Source organism: Nanorana parkeri, unplaced genomic scaffold (genome assembly GCF_000935625.1).
Source record: "Nanorana parkeri isolate BGI_ZX_2015 unplaced genomic scaffold, ASM93562v1 scaffold396, whole genome shotgun sequence".
NCBI classification, from domain to species: domain Eukaryota; kingdom Metazoa; phylum Chordata; class Amphibia; order Anura; family Dicroglossidae; genus Nanorana; species Nanorana parkeri.
Window position 1 is genome coordinate 395,180 of NW_017306664.1, and position 8,182 is coordinate 403,361.

The window sequence follows — 8,182 nt, forward strand, 5'->3', positions numbered from 1 at the left end:
CCGCTCAGTGCTGGAGGATCAGAGAGGGGAAATCCCTGCTGGGAGCGGTGACTGACAGTCACCACCCTCTGCAGGGAGATGATTGAAAAGTGAGCGAGCGACAGTATCTGTTCGCTCACTTCCCGATTAATAGAGCCAACGTGTTACAGTTTCATTGTCACAGGTCGGCTCGAACTATGAGGATGAGTGGAAATCACTCACCTCATAGTTCTCCTTTAAGCAGTGTTTTCAGTCATGTCTAGTTCATTTTTGTACACTACAGAGAAAAACTCCCTATTTGTTATGGAGATAAGGAGAAGGGGAGGTTTTCTGTCATCAACATCAGGGGAGCAGCCAAAGGTGACAATGGTGCTGCTCCATAGATAGATGAGTGTGCGTTGTCACCCTGCGACAGAAAGTGTGTTATTGGCAGGATCAAAAGAATAAAGAAGAAGTCTGAAAAGAAAAAAAGAGAACATCCACATCTAAGAACAGTATGTTGCAATAAAGTATATATTGTTCTGGTCTTAGATACACTTTAACTAATGGTTCGTGTTCCTGGTCACACCACCAGGCTACATCCCAGGACAAATACTACAGAAAGTGTCCCTTGATAACTGTAATATGGGATTTTGCTGGCTTCTAGACTAGACTGAATGCCTTGTGAATTCTACATGAATGTATAGATCTTCAACTAGGAAATACAAGTGACTTGTGTGACTCACTAGAGCAAAGCCCAATGGTATACAGTCAGCCAGCATAGCATATTGTAGGTGTATGATTTGTAAAAAGCAGTCTGCTTGGAGAATTCCACTCCACCACAAACATGCTCATGTCATTACAATAAAGGAAGAACAGACTACTGACTATAAAGGCACAATCCACGTCACAGCAAATAGAAAGAACAAGCTTGCTGGCAATACTTCACCAGTCACACATATCAAATGTTATGTGCATCTTTTCTCTATGATGTGCAAATAATGATACTTTCCACAAAAGCATTCTTCTAAGAATGCCTAAACTATGCATTTGTTCGGCATATTCTGGCAGATAAACGGAAATGTAGATACTTTATTTATTTACCTGCTGCATGAACCATTATGCAGTGGCCAGGGAAAATCACAATCATTGCACTGAACTGGCCAGATGGCTTTACTATGGGTTATCATATCATGTTATCTGCTCAGGGGTGTGGAAATATTTTTTTTTATTTAAATGCTTGCCCAAGGACTAAATCGGGGCCCAATCTACTGGTCCCTCATGACAATCTACTTGTCCTGATACAAAATATAATTTTAACCAAAACTGTATTTAACTGTGCTAAGAAGGGCTTAGGTCAGGTGACCTTTCTGACCAATGGCCAGTGTGGTCAGGTGACCTTTCTGACCAATAGCCAATGAGTGCTCAAAATCCAAATTCAAAATCCATTGCACAGGGTTGCGCTGGGCGGCAGTACAGTGTATGGATAGTACACCTGTAGCGGTGGAGTGGAATGATTGTTTGCTGAAAGGCAGGTATAGTGGGGGGGGGGGGGGGGGGGGAGGGGGGAAATCCTGGGTATAGTAGATTTGAGATGTCTCTCCTGCCTTCCAATGCAGAAGCTTGAGCACAGCATTGTGCAGCCAGGCTTGTGACAGCTGAGACAGTAAGCACTCCTGTCTCACTGATTACACAGAGCAGGTCAGAGAAAGGACGTTCTATGGTCTACTCCCGGCTCTCCATCCTGAAGTCATTTGCCATGGTCCCGGGTTCCGCCAAAGAGCAGGGAACCCCAAAAACCACGGCAGGGTAACAAGCAGGCTGCTACAAGTGATCTGGATAGCTGTACAGCCGGCCAGATCACTTGAACAAAACAAGCGGCGGCTCCACTGCTCTACATTTAGCCCAGCTTGCTCTCAGCAGGGTTAAATGTAGAAAGAAAACCACGTGCCCGACGAATGGAACTTCATGTCCCAGGCGTCCACCAATAGGAATTGTGCACCCCTGTTACTGTTATCCGAATCCAAATTGCAGTGCCACTTTACTTTTAATATGGTGGGTGAAAGCTCCCTAACTTTCTAGTTTGCTGGCTGTGTTTGGGCCATGTTATATGAGCGATTTTGTACTATGTGGTAAATTGCTCTCCTATGTTTTCTGTATCTAGTTGATTCCAGAAATTTGTAACCAAGGTGCTCATTGACTGACTTCCTGTTTATTTGGAAATGGCAATACTGCTAACTTCAATAGCTCCCCATGTTTTCCAATGCAGGTGCTGATGATATTGGCACACCAACGGGTTCTAGCTGCAAAGACAAGTATTGTAGCCAGTTACACCAGCCATCTACAAATCGCTAAAGAAAATACGCAGAGATCTTTGTATCTGCTACAAAGTTGCTGGTGCAACACAGCCTTCAAGTTGCAATTATGTTCTACCATACAGACAATAAATACCAGGTTTGGAGATGGACTATTTGGAGAAAACAAGGCAAACTGAATTCCTAGAGTTTCAAGTTGGTACGAACTTCAAAGGAATATCCAACTTGAAATTCATGCCTACTGCCTACATGTTAGCATGTGAACACAGCAAGGCATGTTACAACTTGTAGCTGTGAAAACTCCAGAGCAACATGAATGCAGCACCAGTGCTAAACTACAAAGGAATTTTTATGTCTTGATATGAGCATTTAATCACTCGATAGCAAAAGGTTAAATTCACCCTTGTGGTTTAGAGCTTTACTATACATAAAAATAACTAAATAACTAAATAACTAGTATAGCAGTAAGTAGGTGTTCCCCCTCCACAAACACACATATATATCTAAATGTATCCTGAATGGCACACTGCACCTTGAGAGCAGAGATGTGGGCGGGACCCAGCAGGCCCCACCCACTATAGGCTGCTGAAAATTACAGGAGGGGGTGGATACAAGACCAGTCACCCAGCACAAGGAGAGAGAGCACCAGTGACTGGCCTTTATTACAGGAAGCTCCTGAGCAGAGGCAATGTTACACAGTTACATAGTATTTGTAATTGAATAAAGACATAAGTCCATCGAGTCCAACCTATTGCGTGTATGCATTTATATTTGAGCTGGTGTGTGCGTGTGTATGAGTCCATGTGTGATTTTGCTCTTAGGAGTACTTGTACCCCTGTATGTTACGGTCTCCAAGGAACTCGTCCAGGAGTTTCTTGAATGATTCCACACTCTTAGCTGAAATCACTTCCTTCGGCAGCGAGTTCCAGACCTTAACCCCTCTAACTGTGAAGAACCCCTTTCATACTGGATTACTGCACAGATCTGAAGAAATACACAAAGCTCACTAAGATTCCAGTAAGAAGAGACATTCTCCTTGTATTTAAAGAATATTCTCCTAGCCTGGCGTTCAGCCTTTAAGTGTAGCTCCGCTTTTGCAGACAAATTTGATAAACCCCACAACATTTATTACGTGTTCCCATTCACACAATATTCCTAAAAATATTTTAAAAATATATATTTCTTACCTTTTAGATCAGTGGTTCTCAACCTTTCTAGGGCCGGGACCCCTTAGTAACATTTGCCAAGTTGTGGTGACCCCCAACGGAGCGCTGGACTCTGGGCATAGTAACGCGCTGGACTCTGGGCACAGTAACGCGCTGGACTCTGGGCACAGTAACCCGCTGGACTCTGGGCACAGTAACCCGCCGGACTCTGGGCACAGTAACCCGCTGGATTTTGGGCATAGTAACGCGCTGGACTCTGGGCATAGTAACGCGCTGGACTCTGGGCTCAGTAACGCGCTGGACTCTGGGCTCATGTGGTGAATGCCTTTGTGCAGATTTCAGTCTACTACTTGCAGTTTGTCCCTCAGTTTGACACTCTACTTTCACTTTCAAATTGAGCTTCTTCACATTAACATACAATTTTTCAAAATTTTGACCGTTTGTTAGGACAGACAGTGTTCAAATCTAGTTTATATCTGATAATGAAATCTGTCAGCAAAGTACAGACAGGGTTAATTAAAGCAAAAGTAACTTCCCACAGCCCCTCCTTAACTTTACATAGAGAGGAAGCCATGTTGGGGTTTAAAGTAAAAAGCACTTGAAAATATTTAAATATTTGTTTAAAGTTATGCTATGTAAATGAAAACATGTAACAAATATTAAGTGGGTGTAATCCCAGTTTGACTGCAAAAGTGGAAATACACTGCACTACTCGCACAGCGTCTGGTGTGCTGTGCCCTGCCACAGTACCAAATCGCGGATCCCAGCCCATTATACTGTGCAAGGTTGTTGTACCGCGTCACATCCCGCTGTGCTGAAAAAAAAGTACAGCATGCCATACTTCAGCACACACCACCACGTGCCGATCGCAATGCAGTGGTGTGAAGCGATCCCGTCCATGACCAGGCAAATTGCCATGTGTTGCGTTGGGGCTGCGCTGGAAACAATGAAGGGTATTTCCTAAGGCTGCCTGTCCCCTGCTAGTCTGTGCTATCCTGAAAGAAGAACTCCAGGCAAAACATTTCTTAACTTTTGCAGTAGGGCTACCCTCACATTGAAAGGGTCAAGAGCTTTTTTTTTGGTCTAGGTGCAAAAATAACAAAGTTATACTCATCTGAACCTCGCAGGCGACTGGCTGTTACAGCACTCCTTTCGGCCTGTCTCCTCCTCCAACAATGGACTGTCCTATGGCGTCCTCACGTCTAATACACTGTGAAGTGATTTAATAAAACTGAAGCAGCTAAAATCTGGAGCAGCTGTCCATGGCAACCAATCAGCTTCTCTCTTTCATTTTCAAATCTTAACTGAACAAACTGAAGAGAGAAGCTGATTGGTTGCCATACACAGCTGCTCCACATTTTGTCTGCTCCACTTTTGATAAATTCCCCTCTGTCTATAGAACATGATGACTCATGGGACCTCAGAAAGCTACTGAAGAGGGAGAGAGAGGCTCCTGGGACCGGTCTAACAACAAGCTGGCTCAGAGGATCGGGTGAGAATAACTTTTTTATTTTACTCTCTAGACAAAAAACAAGCACTTAACCCTTGTGGTTTGGGGGTAGCCCCACTGCAAGGGTTAAGAAAAGTTTTGCCCAGAGTTTTGCCGGCCTTCTGGCCAGAGGTAATCTACAGCCCATTTACCTAATTTTCCAAAGAGTGCTGTATGAAGATTTCTTTCACTTCAACAGCACAACAATAAATATATAAACAGAAGTGAAAAAGTAACTTAAAAGTTTTATTTAAGTGGCACTTGACAAAAGGGTTTGCCTAAAGATAGACACACTTTAAAAACATGGACACATATCCTAAAAAGCAGCAGCTGCTAATATTCCATATTTCTGCCTTACAGCCTGTGATCTCTTTTCTTTCAGCTTCCTGTTTAAAAGAAGAGGAAAAATAAAAACATGTGTGTGATAGACCTGCGCCAAGAACTCCTCCCCTTGTATTCCACATCCAGCAACTGAAAAGCAGACAAGGGGATAACTGGACACAAAGGCTTGGAAGCCTCACTGCTGGTGGAATAATTCAAGTAGCTAGCATGCAGTACAGCATATTACCATAGTGGCCGTGGTCTGCTCCACAAAAACAATTAACCCTTACTAGCAGACAAGTCCTATGACATAACCTTGTCTGGCGGATTTTCTATGCCTGCACTAACTGCAATATAAAGAAATCTACATCTACTAAGACATATATAACAAAACCCGCAGTAGAGGTAATACTACTACACCTGACACATGTACATCATAGAAGTCTGATATAGATAAATATCTCTTTCCTGCCCCAACTATTACATGTATTTATTATATTGATATTATTTATTATATCCTTATATGCGTTTAATATATTTTCAGAGCCTTCATTTGTAGGTTTTCTCCTGCTAAAAGAGTTGTGGAATATGTCGTTGCTTATTAACAAATAACAATATGATACACCTACGTCAAGACAAACAGTCCCGTCTAAACAAACACAACATTTTTGTTTAATAAATTCTGGACATCACAATGTATAAGTGCCGCAAAATATTTTCATCATCTGCTGGAAAATGGAAATCCCCTATTGAATCGTAAATGTGACAATACAAAATGAACTCTACGATCTAACAAGGAGTCCTGTGTATAAGGACTAAAGGGGAATATTATTCAGCAATATAATTGTGTTGAGATAAAAGGTGTTTTATATCTTTACATGATTTCCTGATGTATATAAATCACGGTAGGTGGGATGCCATGTCATCTGCACCTATTCTTTTGGCAGCGTTAGCTAAAGCCGGGTGTTTGCTGTTATTAAACTCATGCCCCCCCCTGCTAGGAAGCATTGAGGAGACATGATCTTCTCTTTAGAGCATTATATGAGGGAAGAACAGGGCTGATTCTGCCTTAATGCAGCAGAAGCCAAATAAAAGGAGGGGGGTTGCTTCCTGTAAGATATCTTACCAGTCTAACAGCATCAGAGTCAGAGGGAAGGAGGAGGGAGTGAGGGAAAATAGCCACTACTGTGCAAACAACCCTCCCCCACAACACACACACTTTGCCACTCAGAAGTGAGCAGCAAACAGCCAAGCCTCAGCTCTGACAGTGTCCTGATTACTGAAGCAAGAGATGTACACTTTACACTTGTACCCCACCCCCAGCCCTGAGCTCCTCCCTGGCTCATGACTCTATTTAACCACAAAAATCCAGTTGTCTACATTTAGCACGCCGCTTTCCTCTTACACAGCGCCTAGAAACATGTGCACCGAGAACTGGGAGGAAGAGCGGCCTTTATTATAACACCGTGAATGTAAAACACAACAATATTATGAGTGCGCTAATCAAAAAATTATCTATCCACTCATAGAGATCAGGACATGTACACTAGTAACACACTTCTTATCTTGCATAGTGTGCAAGGAAACAAATATATTATAGAGACCAGGACCTGAAGTTTAAATCTACACTAGTAACACACTTCTTATCTTGTATAATGTGCAAGGGAACAAATATATTATAGAAACCAGGTCGTGAAGTTTAAATATTCATAGTAACACACTTCCTATATTCTATAGTGTGCAAGGAAACAAATATATTCACTATAGAGATCAGGGCATGAAGTTTAAATGTACACTAGCAGCACACTTCTTATTTTGTATATAGTGCAGGGAAACAAATATAATCATTTACAGAGATCAGGACATGTCATGTAGATTAAATGTACACTGGTAACACACTTCCTATCTTGTATAGTGTGCAAGGATACAAGTATATACATTATAGAGATCAGGACCTGAAGTTTAAAGGTACACTAACTAGTAGCACACTTTATTTTGTAGTGTGCAAGGAAATAAATTACTCATTTACAGAGAACAGGATGTACACTAGCAACACACTTCTTATCTGATACAGTGTGCAAAGAAAAAAAAATCCATTATAGAGAGCAGGACTTGAAGTATAAATGTACACTAGCAACACACGTGTTATTTTGTACAGTGTGCAAGGAAACAAATATACCCATTTATAGCGATCAGAAGTTGTGTGTTACCAGTTTACACTTACACTTCTTACACTTGTATAGTGTGCAAGGAAAAAAGGTATATTTATTATAGAGAATAGATCATGACCTAAAGTTTAAAATGTACAATAGTAACACACTTCCTATTGTGTATAGTGTACAAGGAAGCACATACATTAATTTATAGAGATCAAGACTTGAGGTTTAAAAAGTACATTAGTAACACACTTTTTATTGTGTATAGTGTGCAAGGATACAAATATACTCATTTTATAGAGATCAGGACATGACATTTAAATGCACACTAGTAACACACTTCTTATTCTGTACAGTGTGCAAGGCCAAGAAGTAAACTACTACTAATCTGGAAGTGTCAGGTCAGGGGAAGCAGCACTGACATTTGCCATCAATTAAAGAGTTATTCTGACCCAAAGCACTGACATGAATAACTATGATTGAATTAAAAAGAAACTGCGCTGTCAATGAGTCTTCAACCCTGTGACTGTATGAACTTTTTCTGCTAGTTCTGAAATGACCAATCTGAACCCTCTGATCAGGATCATGTCGCTGTAACCTTTGTGTTTTCAGAATAAAATTATAAATGAATGATATAGATGTATATTGAACTGGATGGACCTGTGCCTTTTTAACCTTATCTAGTCTCTCTCTATTTATTTATGCACACGTGTTATAAGTTTTAAAAAAGACACATGTCAGTCTACATACATACACACACATATATATATATATATA

The 8,182-nt window shown here is 41.2% G+C and overlaps 1 protein-coding gene across 1 annotated transcript in view; it reads right to left on the reverse strand.

The window, feature by feature from the left end:
• The window catches only part of MAML3 (mastermind like transcriptional coactivator 3), a 334,403-nt gene that overhangs the window by 324,665 nt on the left and 1,556 nt on the right, over window positions 1–8,182 (reverse strand). The window lies entirely within an intron of this gene.